Source organism: Xenopus tropicalis, chromosome 4 (genome assembly GCF_000004195.4).
Source record: "Xenopus tropicalis strain Nigerian chromosome 4, UCB_Xtro_10.0, whole genome shotgun sequence".
Taxonomy (NCBI): Eukaryota; Metazoa; Chordata; class Amphibia; order Anura; family Pipidae; genus Xenopus; species Xenopus tropicalis.
Genome location: NC_030680.2, coordinates 11,706,470 through 11,722,588, shown reverse-complemented (window position 1 = coordinate 11,722,588; position 16,119 = coordinate 11,706,470). Strand labels below are relative to the sequence as shown.

The 16,119-nt window shown below is 45.2% G+C and overlaps 1 long non-coding RNA gene across 1 annotated transcript; it reads left to right on the top strand.

Moving 5' to 3' along the window:
* Window positions 1-11,744: 11,744 nt before the first annotated feature.
* Window positions 11,745-13,524, top strand: LOC116410251. The gene is made up of 3 exons (XR_004222205.1): window positions 11,745-12,336; window positions 13,179-13,214; window positions 13,351-13,524. It is a non-coding gene; the product is annotated as an uncharacterized LOC116410251 (long non-coding RNA).
* The last annotated feature ends 2,595 nt before the right edge of the window (window positions 13,525-16,119 follow it).

The following is a 16,119-nucleotide window of genomic DNA, read 5'->3' as shown; positions in this document are numbered from 1 at the left end:
GGGACATATATATTGATCAGTGTGTATACCTGGTCACCTATATTGCATATCAACATCAAGTATCTGCCCATAGAGTCCGCATACATCAGGTGCATATGAAATGATACTTGGGAGCTTATTCGCTTATTACGCCTTTTGATTTGGTTTTGGAGTAAGCGTGGTAATTGTGGGGATAGTTCCTGTTATAAAAGTTTGGGTGATTAGACTTTTTAAAATGGGTTTCTTGGTAAAATATCAGGTCAGCTTTGGCTCTAAAAGCCTCATTTAGGGAGAGATTTTGCGGGGTATTTAATCCCCTGGCGTTTATAGAGTATACATTAACCATCTCTGCATTTTGATGTATGCTTTACCCTTTGGGTTATTAACATTTTTGCCTTCCTGTGGCACAGTATTTATTTGTTGATACTGTGCCCTTTTATTTTCCAAGGCTTTTGCCGTTGGAGTGGGGAGGGGGGAATGCGCGATGGACTTCAATTTGCTCCGCATTCTCTGAGCTGCTTTCAGTTGCTTAATGTCTATTTTAGTGGTAGATTGTGAGGTTCACCTTGTGCATAGTTATGGAGTGTGCCATTCCCTGGGAAGCTTACGAGGTGATGGTGTTTGCGGAGGGGTGCGTTTGGATGGAGATGTTGGGAGTGGGAGGTTCCAGTGTTGCTTTGGCCTCTGGGGAGTTGAAGACAGTCGGTGAGCCATTTCTAAGCGCTATAAGCTTAACCGGGAATCCCCATCTGTACGGGATCTTGTTCTGCCGGAGCTGTGTGGTGACTTTGGCGTATGCTTTCCTTTTCATTAAGGTGGTTTGCGAGAGGTCTGTGTAGATTTGCCGGTCTGCGTATTTAGCCGGCCAATTTTCTTTCTTGCGTGCTGCTTGTAAGAGTCTCTCTTTTACTAAGTGGATCTTCGTCAGCACATCTCTGGGGGCTGCTTCTGGAGCGGATCTCGGCTTTGGAACCCGGTGGATTCTATCTATTGTCAAGTCTATTGGAGGTGCATTTGGTAGAATTGCCTGTAATAGTTCCGTTAGCTCTCCAGTTGGCGTGGGGGAACTGATTCTGGGATGCCCCGCAGTTTCAGGTTATTTCTGCGGGAGCGACCCTCTAGGTCCGCTACCTTGTTTGTGAGACGTTCAACCTCCTTCTCTAGTTTGTTCTGTTGGTCCGCTAGCTCGTTATGGGCCTCTGCATATTCTCCCATTTTGGTTTCAATATGTGCCGTGCGCTCTCTGAGCTGTTTTAGGTCGGCTTGTAGGGTTTTTTGAGGTCTAGCAGTATGCGTTTTATATCTTCCGCTGGTGCCTATTTCTCCCTCTGCAGTTTCATGCTGCTGATCTAAAATGGCGTCCCGCGACGCGTGAGTGTAGGGTTGCGGCGTAAAAAATGCAGTTATCTGCTTTGATGCTTTTTTGTTGGGATTTTTAGGACCCGTGTCCATTCAGCAGTGCTTTCTTGTCCCAGGTATGGTGTATGGGTAGGCTTTTTAGTGCTAATTTATCGCTTTTTTAGCTCAGATTGTCGGAGCTCGCCGGAGTTACATCCGTCAGGTTTGCTGGGTAGCTCCTCCCTCCCCAAGTGAGTGTGTATCTGATATGCCGCCCCCACCTCAGTCTCCATGGCGCTCTGTGTAATACAGATATTATTGTGTTCCTACAGATGCAGAGAGTGGGCCCAGTGTGGACAATCTAAGCACATCCCCAAAAGCTGCCGTGGGTGAGTCCATTTCCATTCTGTAGATTTGCTCACATGTAGGTTGGAAAGGGTAAAGCTAATTGCACCAGGAGAAGCGTATGTAGGACCTTAGCGAGTGTCCTGAAGTCAGGTATCTGTTAACCCAGGGCTAGTCTAACTGCAACTTTCAGCAGGATCCAGAACAATCCCAGCTGCAGATTGAGGTTTGGCCACTAGAGGGCAGCACAGGAGCTGGGAATAGAGAATATAGGTGGCCATACGTGGGCAGATTTCCGCTGCTGATTCTGGTCTTTTAGACTGATTCAACAGCTTATCTGCTGTATATGGGGCCCCCCAATGGGCCTACCCGACTTGTATCTGGCCTAAAATTGTCCAGGTCATGATCAGGCAGGTTTGAATTTCCCATCGGATCAGGGACTGCATCAGCTCCTTAAAGGAACAGTAACACCAAAAATGAAAGTGTATAAAAGTATTTAAACTATAATGTACTGTTACCCTGCACAGGTAAAGTTGTGTATTTGCTAAAGTAACAGTACTATAGTTTATATAAATAAGCTGCTGTGTAGCCCCGGGGGCAGCCATTCAACCTGGAAAAAAGGAGAAAAGGCACAGGTTACATAGCAGATGACAGATAAGCTCTGTAGAATACAATAGTGTTTTATCTGTTATCTGCTGTGTGCTTTTGCCTTTTCTCCTTTAAATGGCTGCCCCCATGGCTACACAGCAGCTTTGTTTATATAAACTATAGTAATCTTTCTGAGGCAAACACCCCAGGTGTACCAGCACAGGGCAATAGTACATAATATCGTAATTATTTTTATACACTTTCATTTTTTGGTGTTACTGTTCCTTTAATGCAATCCTCAGTCTGACGGCCCAAATACCTGCCATTTTAATTCAACCATTGGGATAATATACTGTAGGTGGGAATATCGGGAGACCTCGCCAAACAAGGACCTCGGTCCCATGGTGCCTATGCCCGCTGTTGTAATTCGGTCATTCAGCTCGGTATCTCTCTCCTTAGGTGGGCATCTCAGGAAGATCCTCTCGTTTGGCAACCTCAACAGATCGCTCAGGAGGAAGCCGGAAGTGGCGAAACGCGTCAGCGGTGAGAGAGGACACAGAGGAGGAGCACTATACAGGGCAGGACTGCTGAACCCAGAAACGACACTGCAGGTCGGGAACAGGGAAAGAAAAAGGAGCAGCCACCTGATCCATCCCAGTGACTCCTGACATGCGCATCCTATACTCTGTTTGTGAGTGTATTGGGAAGTTTTATTTATATTAAAGTATTTAAGTTTTTACACATATGGCGTATGCATTTATCCCACAGTAAGTGCACAGAAGGGGAAGGGAAGCGGAAAGGTCGTGGAATTAACCTAAAGTTGCTAAAGTTGGAAATTTACCTATGTGAAGTGGTTCCTAACACTGCCTGAAACTAAGAGGTGGGAAAGCAGAGAGTCGTGAGCTACAAGCGAACCAATTGGATGCCATATAAACCCAAGGGGGTCTGTAAGTAGATTGGCAATCGGAAAGGGATATCACAACTGGGCACAAAAGGGTGATATAAGTAAAAGTCATCACTGGTGTTAAAAAGCACATGAGAGTGCACATTGTGAAGTAATAACAGTATTACACTATATTTTTTTTTTCTTCTTTTCCTCATAAGACCTCATCGCTAAGTCTAAAGCAGAAGAGGGCACTTTGGAGTTATTTATTGAATTTTATTTAACCTGGGACACGAGGTATCTGAAGTGAGGAGCATACACTGAGAATTGCACTTATTTATATTTGTAAAACCTCAACAAACGGCAGATCTTACCGTGAATGGCCACCTAAAGTCCAGGTATGTTCTTCTACAGATCTAATCTACTTCTTAGTGGGATCTTCTCCAGCTTTTACCTACTGCCAGATATATTGTTCTCTTTATTGGTTTGATTCAAAATTCTGGGAATCTGGCCTGAAATTGGCCAGATATCGATTGGGCAGGTTAAAAAAATTTAGTTGGATCGGGGACCACATCGGCTCGTTGATGCGCTCCCCAAACCGACTTTGCCTATACCCGTCGTTATAATTCGATCGTTTGGCCCCAGGGCTAAACAACCGAATTAGCCTGGATTCTCCCTACGGGTGGGGGAAATCGGGAGAAGATCCGCTGGCTTGGTGACACCTTGGCACCTTAAGTCTACAATGTCCCCCAAACCCAAAGATACAAAGTTATAAAAAGGAAAAGAAAAAGGTACATTGTCGCAGCTGTAAGGGGGTAACCCCTGGGCTGTTGTGGGGGGTTATAGGAGATTTCATTTAAGGCAGCCTGTGGGGTTTGAGCAGAGCCGGGCTCATTCCCTGGGGTTGGAAGTTCTGAGCTATTCAAGTATTAAAGGTTATGACATGTTATGTGCTGTTCCAAATAAAGCGGCTGCGGCCTTTCCCCACCAATGCCCTTGTGCCCTGTGTATTTATTATTTGCTGTATGCCTATTGCCTGCTACTAGCCCCATGTCTCAGCCACACGGCTCCATTGCTCCAACAGTGACTGGAAAGGTTCCCTCTCCATATGCACATATAGATCCCCAACATCTTGTAAAGGGGAAATAAACCCCCAAAACAAATTTGGGTAGAAATGCTGTATTTCATGCACTGAACATAATGCAGCAGGCTAAAGTACCAGAACCTCTATACCAGTAATGATCCGGTCACTCACCCGTGGGCACAGGGGGGTCAGTGCCAGCAGCCCAGAGTATGTGCCGGGAATCAGCAGAAAGAAGATGGGGGGCTACTGGGGGCATCTTCAGGGGCACAGATCTGCTAAAGGGCCGTGGGGGCCTTGGGCTGGTACAGAACCCCAAAATGTAATTGCAGCATTTCTACCCTACTTCTTTTTTTGAGCTTTATTTCCCTGTTAAAGGTCAATAAAATGTATAATTCCACATATTAAATTGCGCATCTCTCACCCAAAGACGTATATTAATGGCAACATAATTGTTTCCAAAACTCTGCTTTGCATGTAATGAGGCCGGCAGCATGAGATCCATCCTCGGCAGTTAATCTGGGAGGGAACAGGCACAAAGTTTACAAGATAAAGCCCTAAGGCTACTGTCCCGCCTGGGCATTGCCAGGGACTTTGTTTGAATCGGGTTTCAGATACTTGCAGAATAAAATAAGCCCGGCCTCGTATCTGCTGATGCTCAATGTAAAGAGCTGGGATTGTGTGTGGGCTCCTCTCTATGGCAGGGATCCCCAACCTTTTATTACTCACATGTAACAAGTGTTGGGGAGCCACACAAGCATAAAAAATAGTCTTTTTGGGATGACAAATAAGGGCTGTGATTGGCTATTTGGTAGCCCCATGTAGACTCTGCAGGAAGCTATAATTGGAATAAAACTGTAACTTTGCGCTTACAAAACTTGCCCCAAGCCAGACATTTAATACTGGGCACCTACATTGGGGGCACTGGGATCAACCTCCAAGGGGTCGGTGAGCAACATGTTGCCCCTGAGCCATTGGTTGGGGATCCCTGCTCTATGGTAAGGGGGAGAGAGTGGTGCTTGCACCCAAAGTGAAAAAGCTGACACGACTTTTCCAGTTTCTTTCTCTTGATGGGTTGAGGCCCAAGGCGTGTAATGGATCTGCCCCTAGTTCCACAGTGCTAGGAACCTGCATAACACAGACCAAAGGGAAACATCTTAACATGGACCAACAGTCCCTCTACTCCACTGATCCCCAGCCAGTGACTCGGGGGCAACATGTTGCTCCCCAACCCCTTGGATGTTGCTCTCAGTGCCCCCAAACCAGGGAGTTATTTTTGAATTCCTGACTTGGGGGCAAGTTTTGGCTGAATAAAAACAAGACCAAATAAAGCCCCTGTAAGCTGATAGGGTGCATAGAGGCCCCTAATAGCCAATCACAGCCCTTATTTGGCTCCTCCATGGACTTTTATGGTGCTTGTGTTGCTCCCCAAGTCTTTTTATATTTGACTGTGGCTCACGAGTAAGAAAGGTTGGGGACCCCTGCCCTACTCCATTCTTCTGGTACTGCCTGCCTAACCAGGTCTTTGCTTCTGCCGAGGAAGATACCCCCATACTGTACTGTCAAAGGGAAACACTATGGCACCTCCTACCCATATGTATAAATACAAATATACAGAGAAGGAATGTTCTGGGCACACAATAAGCTGTACCCCCATACTGTACTGTCTAAGGGAAACACTATGGCACCTCCTACCCATATGTATAAATACAAATATACAGAGAAGGAATGTTCTGGGCACACAATAAGCCATACTCTCAGACTGTACTTGTATTTATACATACAGGAGGGAGTTGCCATAGTGTTTTCATGAGACGGGACAGTATGAAGATAGAGCTTTTTATGCCCATAATATTCCTCTTCTGTATGTTTCTTTATATACATATGGTAGGTGGGAGCTGCCACCAATATTTAGAAATAATATCATATAAATGTTAAGTTTCCTCTGAACCCAACAGAGGGCAGACTGAATGGGCAGGGGTTTGTTTATACAGCAGATAAAAGACAAACAGCAGGGGGGGTAATTACAGGACGCAAATAAATGTGCTGCAGATTTAAGTGAATAATTCCCATTCTCTTCCAGTCTGTTTAAGATTTCCCATTCCCAGGAAAGAGATGTTACCCCCCAATACCCAGGGACACAAGCTGCACATACCGTCGATTTGCCATTGTCACCGGAGTGCCATCCCCACCTGCCCAGGTGTATTTCTTCCCCTTCAGGCAGCTGTATAGGAAAACCGAACTGCACAGAGCCAAGAAAATCCCAAGAACGGTCCCCACGGCTATTATGGGCAGCATTATAGGGGGGGGCAACAAAGTGCCAGGAACTTTATATTATTGCCCTAGTGTCTGTGCCAAGGTTCCAGGTAAGGTGCCCACTGCCCATGGCTGTACCTGCTCAGGTAGCCTGTCGGTTCCAATGGGAGATGCCAGATTCCTGGAATGCCAAGCCAGCCGGGCACAGATAGGCAAGGGAAGCTTATGTCTCGTCTGTACAGCTTTCAGTGAATTGGGCTCTTGCTCCTTGCTCTTGGCTTCCACCCTCATACTCCGGGCTCCTTAGCGCCCAGCGGGCTGATTAGTCGGTCTGGAGGGAGAAATGAATGATCCCTTACCCTATGGACGGCTGCTCCCTGTAGGGACATATTTAGGAGATTCTGTAACAACATAAAGGGGAACTTTACACGATATGGGTCCCTTGGACCGATTCGGCAGCTAATCGGTGTATGGGCAGAACAGAGTGGCCTGGCCGACCGATATCTGGCCTGAAATTGGCCAGATCTCGATCGGCCAGGTTAGAAAATCCAGTCGGATCGGGGACCACATCGGCTCGTTGATGCGGTCCCCGAACCGACTGCCCCATTTTCATAATCCGGTCGTTTGGCCCCAGGGCCAAACAATCGGATTACTTTTTTTTTTTTAACTAAAAGCTCCCCGATATCGCCCACCCGTAGGTGGGGATATCGGGGGAAGATCCGCTCGCTTGGCGATCTCGCCAAGCGAGCGGATCTTACAGTGTATGGGGACCTTAAGCACCGTCCTAATATAAATGGCTTTAACGGTCTGTGTAATTGCCATTGAAGGCATTATCTGTTTGATCTGACTCTTGAAACAAAATAGCAGATGGCCGTTATCTTCCAGGTCTGTTAATCAGCTGGGGTCTGCTACATGTGTTTAGGAGTCAGAACCAGAAGTGAAGGGAATATAAAAGGGACCTAGATCTTCAAGAGTTGTATAGTTCCAATCAGAAATTGATGGACTGCAGCTTGCAATAAACGCCTATGCAGGTATGGGATCCCTTATCCGGAAACATGTTATCCAGAAAGCTCGGAATTATGGAAAGCCTGTCTCCCATAGACTCCATTTTAAAATCAGTTTTTAAATCACTTAAAACTTATTCCCTTTACTCTATAATAATAAGATATAATTACCCCTTATTGGGGGCAGAACAGCCCTATTGGGTTTATTTAATGGTTAAATGATTCCCTTTTCTCTGTAATAATAAAACAGTACCTGTACTTGATCCCAACTAAGATATAATTACCCCTTATTGGGGGCAGAACAATCCTATTACGTTTAATTAATGTTTTATTGATTTTTTTAGTAGAGATCCAAATTACGGAAAGATCCCTTATCCAGAATACTCTTGGTCCCAAGCATTCTGGATAATGGGTCCTATACCTGTATATTGAGGGCTGCTATTATAACAATGGGCCCTTGTCTACAGGGACCCCAGTCAGCTGGATGTTAAGTAGAACAATAAAAAAAAATTGCTGCACCCTGACAGTAATCCCCCTGATTCGCCCAAGAAATACCCCCAATTTTGAGTCTCCTTTGATCCCTCCTCTGCCATGGGGCCTCTGATTGGAGCACCTACTTAATGGTGTCCTGTGCATGCTGGGAACTGTAGTCTAGGAATATCAGGGGCAGTGAAAATCCTAACGCAATATCATCCAACAACACTATTTTTTCCCCAGCCTGCCCTATGGGCAATTGACTGTCTGCTCTTTGATCACGTGATCAGGCCTGGGGGGCATTTAGCCTTCTATCCACCCATATAATATTTGTTAACGTTTATGGCTCAACAAACAAATATGTCAAAGTATTGCCATTGCTTTATTGCAACAGAGAGATGACAGACTCTCTCATTGGAGAATTCTCTTGCATATTTAAGTTTGGGGGGCACACATGGGAGAGTATTAGGGAGGGTTTACATCCCCTTTAGTAATGCTGTATATATACCTGCACTCACAAATATCTATCCCACATACTAACTTATTCCACTGTACAAGCACCGTCTATAGCAGTGCTGCCCTGCTGGGGCAATTAACCTCCCACCCCTTAGAAAGGTCATAGCACCCCATTCCCAAATAAGCCGCACGGTTTGACACCTCATTCATGTGTCTACGACAAACGGTGGTTAATTGCCCCCTGCTGGGGGTCATAGCACCCCATTCCCCAATAAGCTGCACGGTTTGACACCTCATTAATGGGTCTTCTTCAAACGGTGGTTAATTGCCCCCCTGCTGGGGCAATTAACTGTCCACCCCTCAGAAAAGTCATAGCACTGCATTCCCGAATAAGCCGCACAGTTTGACACCTCATTCATGGGTCTACGACAAACGGTGGTTAATTGCCCCCTGCTGGGGCAATTAACCACCCACCCCTCAGAAAAGTCATAGCACCCCATTCCCGAATAAGCCCCACCCCTCAGAAAAGTCATAGCACCCCATTCCCGAATAAGCCGCACGGTTTGACACCTCATTCATGGGTCTACGACAAACGGTGCTTAATTGCCCCCTGCTGGGGCAATTATCCGCCCACCCCTCAAGCAAGTCATAGCACCCCATTCGCGAATAAGCTGCACGGTTTGACACCTCATTGATGGGTCTACGACAAACAGTGCTTAATTGCCCCCTGCTGGGGCAATTAACCGCCCACCCCTCAGAAAAGTCATAGCACCCCATTCCCGAATAAGCCCCACGGTTTGACACCTCATTCATGGGTCTACAACAAACGGTGGTTAATTGCCCCCTGCTGGGGCAATTAACCGCCCACCCCTAAGAAATGTCATAACACCCCATTCCCAAATAAGCCAACACGGTTTGACACCTCATTCATGGGTCTTCAACAAACGGTGGTTAATTGCCCCCTGCAGGGGCAATTAACCGTCCACCCCTCAGAAAGGTCATAGCACCCCATTCCCGAATAAGCCACACGGTTTGACACCTCATTCATGGGTCTATGACAAACGGTGGTTAATTGCCCCCTGCTGGGGCAATTAACCGCCCACCCCTAAGAAATGTCATAACACCCCATTCCCAAATAAGCCAACACGGTTTGACACCTCATTCATGGGTCTTCAACAAACGGTGGTTAATTGCCCCCCTGCAGGGGCAATTAACCGTCCACCCCTCAGAAAGGTCATAGCACCCCATTCCCGAATAAGCCACACGGTTTGACACCTCATTCATGGGTCTATGACAAACGGTGGTTAATTGCCCCCTGCTGGGGCAATTAACCGCCCACCCCTAAGAAATGTCATAACACCCCATTCCCAAATAAGCCAACACGGTTTGACACCTCATTCATGGGTCTTCAACAAACGGTGGTTAATTGCCCCCCTGCAGGGGCAATTAACCGTCCACCCCTCAGAAAGGTCATAGCACCCCATTCCCGAATAAGCCACACGGTTTGACACCTCATTCATGGGTCTATGACAAACGGTGGTTAATTGCCCCCTGCTGGGGCAATTAACCGCCCACCCCTAAGAAATGTCATAACACCCCATTCCCAAATAAGCCAACATGGTTTGACACCTCATTCATGGGTCTTCAACAAACGGTGGTTAATTGCCCCCCTGCAGGGGCAATTAACCGTCCACCCCTCAGAAAGGTCATAGCACCCCATTCCCGAATAAGCCACACGGTTTGACACCTCATTCATGGGTCTTCAACAAACGGTGGTTAATTGCCCCCTGCTGGGGCAATTAACCGCCCACCCCTAAGAAATGTCATAACACCCCATTCCCAAATAAGCCAACACGGTTTGACACCTCATTCATGGGTCTTCAACAAACGGTGGTTAATTGCCCCCCTGCAGGGGCAATTAACCGTCCACCCCTCAGAAAGTCATAGCACCCCATTCCCGAATAAGCCACACGGTTTGACACCTCATTCATGGGTCTATGACAAACGGTGGTTAATTGCCCCCTGCTGGGGAATTAACCGCCCACCCCTAAGAAATGTCATAACACCCCATTCCCAAATAAGCCAACACGGTTTGACACCTCATTCATGGGTCTTAATTAACCGTCCACCCCTCAGAAATGTCATAGCACCCCATTCCTGAATAAGCCACACGGTTTGACACCTCATTCATGGGTCTATGACAAACGGTGGTTAATTGCCCCCTGCTGGGGCAATTAACCGCCCACCCCTCAGAAAAGTCATAGCACCCCATACCCGAATAAGCCGCATGGTTTGACACCTCATTCATGGGTCTACGACAAACGGTGCTTAATTGCCCCCTGCTGGGGCAATTAACAGCCCACCCCTCAGGAAAGTCATCGCACCCCATTCCCGAATAAGCCGCACGGTTTGACACCTCATACATGGGTCTACTTCAAACGGTGGTTAATTGCCCCCTGCAGGGGATATTAACCGTCCACCCCTCAGAAAAGTCATAGCACCCCATTCCTGAATAAGCCGCACGGTTTGACACCTAATTCATGGGTCTACAACAAACGGTGGTTAATTGCCCCCTGCTGGGGCAATTAACCGCCAACCTCTCAGAAATGTCATAGCACCCCATTCCCGAATAAGCCGCAAGGTTTGACACCTCATTCATGGGTCTACAACAAACAGTGGTTAATTGCCCCCTGCTGGGGCAATTAACCTCCCACCCTCTAGAAAAGTCATAGCACCCCATTCCCAAATAAGCCGTGCGGTTTGACACCTCATTCATGGGTCTACGACAAACTTTGCGGTACTCAGTCAAAGTTGGTCTCAATCTTAAGTCTATGGGTGGAGAATTGCCTCCTGCTGGGGCTATTAACCGCCCACCCTTCAGAAATGTCATAGCACCCCATTCCCGAATAAGCCGCACGGTTTGACACCTCATTCATGGGTCTACGACAAACGGTGGTTAATTGCCCCCTGCTGGGGCAATTAACCTCCCTCCCCTTAGAAAAGTCATAACACCCCATTCCCAATAAGCCGCACGGTTTGACACCTCATTCATGGGTCTACAACAAACTAGTTATTTGCCACAATCCCCATTATAAGTCAATGGGGCTAATTTGGGGACCACTCTTGCCCCGGGGGTAAAACTTATACCCTTGTGCGGGGTATCTTCTGACACAGGTTGCAAACCTCTTCAAATGTGGTAAATTTCACGTTTCTAACCAATTCCCTCTCTGCGCTACAATCCCTCACAGTCGGCCTCAATGTTAAGTCAATGGGATTTATTATACAGACATTAACCCATCGCTGCCTGTGCAGGAATACAGATCTGCCATTTCAACTGCCATCTGTAACATGACACCCATTCCCAGCTGGGGCTGGTCACGTGACATTGTTATTCCAACCCTATGTAACTATATGTGTGTAACCCACATTCCCAGGCCCCAGTTGCACGTGTGATGTCACAATGGTTTGAACCTCAGAAAGGTTGGAGTCAATGTAATTAGAGTTTGTTGTGAGTGATGTCGTTGTGATGTCACAATGTCACAGTCAAAGTGCCCAAGCAGCGGCCAAACTGGCTCATTCTTGATCAGGTGACTGAGGTAGGTGGAGCTCTAGGGGTGTTGGTGCCAACGTTAGCAGGAATAAGAGATAATAATAACGAATCAGTTTAATACTGGCGCTGTGGGGGCTTTGGTGTATTGTTTTTTCGAAATGGCACAAAAATTCGGAAACAATTTGTCAAAAAAAATTGACGGACATGAAAAGAAATGTTGCGCGTCGTGTTTCTGACCCACACAGCAATTTTTTTGACAGTTTCACTCATTTTTCACTCACTAATTACTGTAACTAAAGGGATATTTCTGTTTGTCTCCATAGAGAGAAAGTGAGAGAAAATGTTTCGGCGTTTACTTTCGTTTTTGCCTTGCGTGCCGAGGGTAAGTACTTTATTCTTTTTACTCTAATATCACTCATATAGTGCTATTCATAGCCTTGCTATATACAGGTATAGGACCCGTTATCCAGAATGCTCGGGACCTGAGGCTTTCCGGATAAGGAGTCTTTCCGTAATTGGGATCTCCACACCTTAAGTCTACTAAAAAGTTATTTAACCATCAAATAAACCCAATAGGGCTGTTCTGCCCCAATAAGGGGTAATTATATCTTAGTTGGGATCAAGTACAGGTACTGTTTTATTATTACAGAGAAAAGGGAATCATTTAACCATTAAATAAACCCAATAGGGCTGTTCTGCCCCAATAAGGGGTAATTATTTCTTAGTTGGGATCAAGTACAGGTACTGTTTTATTATTACAGAGAAAAGGGAATCATTTAACCATTAAATAAACCCAATAGGGCTGTTCTGCCCCAATAAGGGGTAATTATTTCTTAGTTGGGATCAAGTACAGGTACTGTTTTATTATTACAGAGAAAAGGGAATCATTTAACCATTAAATAAACCCAATAGGGCTGTTCTGCCCCAATAAGGGGTAATTATTCTTAGTTGGGATCAAGTACAGGTACTGTTTCTTTCTGGATAACGGGTTTTCGTATAAGGGATCCTATACATATATATATATTATTGTAGGGAGACCAGATCACTTGAAAATTCAGGGACACGTCTAATAAATCCATGTTGCAGGGCGGCACTGATTGCAGTTTCAGACGTGTCCCTGAATTCCCAAGGGATCTGCTCGCCCTATTGTATTGCTGAATTCATTCTACTTTGCCTATTTGCTCATTTCCTTTGATAATAAAACCTTTTTTTATTCATCACTAGAAAAAACGGAATAAGCCCCCGAGAGAATTTCTTGCGGTAAGCAGAGAATAACTGGTTAACCCAATATAAAATTCCCACGTTACTATTTGCCCTATTCCAGCCATTGCATTTACAATCTGTTTGCCTTTTTCTCATTAATTTTTGTAATAAAATGTGTTTTTATTCTTCCTAGATTGAAAAAGATGAAGCCGATGTGGTCGTCGTGGTAAGCAGGGAGGAACTGGTTAACACAATATAATGATCACACTTTGCTCACTATTTGTGCTTTTCCAGCCATTTCATTTACTATTATTTTTGGCCATTTTTGCTCGTTTATTCTTGTAATAAAACATGATTTTATCCTTCCTAGAACCACCAAGACGAACCCGCCGGCGACATCATTGTGGTAAGCAGCAATTTGGCCAAATGTAAAAAACACAACTTTCCTGGTTATTTGTGTTACTGAAACCTTATTATTTACTGACCTATAGATTTATATGTGACTTTGTCACAGGCCCTTAATAACGCTGAGAATTTACTGGTATATTCACTACTGACCCCATTCCCCCATCATTTCTACTTTCCCACTTTTATATCTAAATCTACAAAATCATTCATTACCACAAACCATATCTGGCACATTCTATAACATATCAATATATATAATAGATTATTATTGGCTGAAACCCTTTTCAATATGTTTGGTTCCCTGGCAAGAGACAGCCCCTTCCCCTTTGAATTCATATCAGAATAAATTCATGTACAGACTGCATTTATTTATACACATGAATGATATCTTCTCAAAAGCACTTTTTCCCCCAGTACTAAACATATCTTTAGTCATTTTGTGCCTTATATAGATCTTGATAGATGATAGGCCGTTAATTCTATAAAATAACATCACTTTGTTTATCTCATTCCCAGGCTCTTCCGGAGACCACCACCTGCCTGGTAAGCAGAAAAGGAGTTGACACCCTACATTATTGTTTGTTTTTATGAATCGCACCTTTTTAGCCCTAAAAATTGAGTATTTTACTAATTACACAATATTTCTGTGATTTACCAAGTGTAAAGACCCTAATAGAAAATGACGCAATCTAAAAGCTGTCAGTGGGAGCCGCGCTGGGCAAATTGTAGCCTTTATTGAATATTTGGCTCAAGGGGTTTCCATGATTTGTATTGTTTGTAAGCACATGGAAATTCTTGTGAAAATGAGGATTGAGGTTTTTGGTGAAAAATCCAGAAATGTGTGAATCTGATTTATTTTCCTCTCTTAATCAGGTTCCGTCGGTTGGATGTGGCATTGACATCTGCCCAGAGCCGCCGACCCCTGAGACCAACATCTGCCAGGTAAGTAGTAAAGGAACTATTTTATTTGCTGAAACTGAGTTAATTAATGATAATGAGCTACAGAACTATAGTAAGTTGATCCCATAACTAATCGTATCGCTCTTCATCAGGAGGAACCAGAGCAGATTGCTGAGCCTGGCGAGGAGATTGAGGTAAGCATAAAGGTGCCCATACACTATAAGATCCGCTCGCTTGGCGATGTCGCCAAGGCAAGTGATCTTCACCCGGTATCCCCACCTATGGGTGGGCAATATCGGGTAGCAAAGGAACTTAAAAAAAAATAATCCGATCGTTTGGCCTGGGGCCAAACGATCAGATTACATTTGTGGTTATGGGGCGTCGGTTCGGGGACGCGCATCAACGAGCCGCTACGGTCCCCGATCCGATGGGATTTTCTAAACCTGGCCCGATCGAGATCTGGCCATTTCAGCCAGATATCGTCAGGCTGGGCCCGCTCTGTTCTGCCCATACACGGGCCGCATTAGCTGCCGAATCAGTCCAGGGACCCATATCCGGCAGCTTATAGTCGGCCCGTGTGATGGGGACTTTAGGCTAATAGAGAGGGATAAGTAAATCAAAGTCACTTATCAGCCAATCGGCTTATTTACACAGAAATCATACAACCTCGCTCATCTTTTTATTTCCTTTCTTACCCAGGGAGCGCCCAGAAACACCCGGGGCTCAGACTCGCCAGGTAAGAAGGAATAATGTTTCTGCTCTCTTACACTTTAGCAGCCATATTAATGTCATTCCTACCGTGTCCCTTTGTCATATTTATACCCTGTCTCAAAATCCTCATTACTACATTGAATTGATCTGATCTGGGCCTTTTCTATTTCTTAACCAGGAGGAACCAGCTGAGACTCCCACTGACATTAACACCTGTCAGGTAAGTAAAAGGGAAGGGAGACATATTGTGAAAATGGCGCCACTCAGTATTATATTACTTTCCTTTATACAAGTTTTATCTCAGAATGATTTATGGGGCTAAATTAACACAATATTATTCTTTTTTTCGCCAAAACTAGGAGGGAGCAGGCGACGCTCTGCCGCAGGTAAGCAGCAATGGGCACAATATGTTACGTTTATATGTTGTGTTGCGCTGCAATAAGGAGTTTAACTGAACTGAGTTTAATCCCCTTTTTCTGTATTCCCATTAGGACTGTCAGGAGCCTGAAAAGAGCCAAGATGACGTAAGCAGAAAAAATACCTTTTACAAACTTTGCGTTCAGTTGCGCTGTGAAATATTTGTTTTCTGATCTTCTCTCTGTTTTATCCAGGAAGAACACCATCAATTCGTCACATTCCCCTTCCACCATTGCTATCACTGCAAGGTAAGCAGAAAATAATCAATGAACGGAAAAGTGCAATTAAAGACATTGTAAAGATTTGTTTGATCATTATTCTGTACTGATCTGAGTTTTCTTATCTTAACCAGAGAATCGAAGGGGCATGCCTCCGTGTCAGCCCATCAGACTCTTTTGGGGTAAGCAGCAAGACAATTATATTACAATTTCAATCCCGGCATCAGATCGCCCTACAGAACATTCACTTTAGCATCTTCTCTAGGGAACTGAGTTAATGTAGTTCTGTGGGGCTGAATTAATGGGAA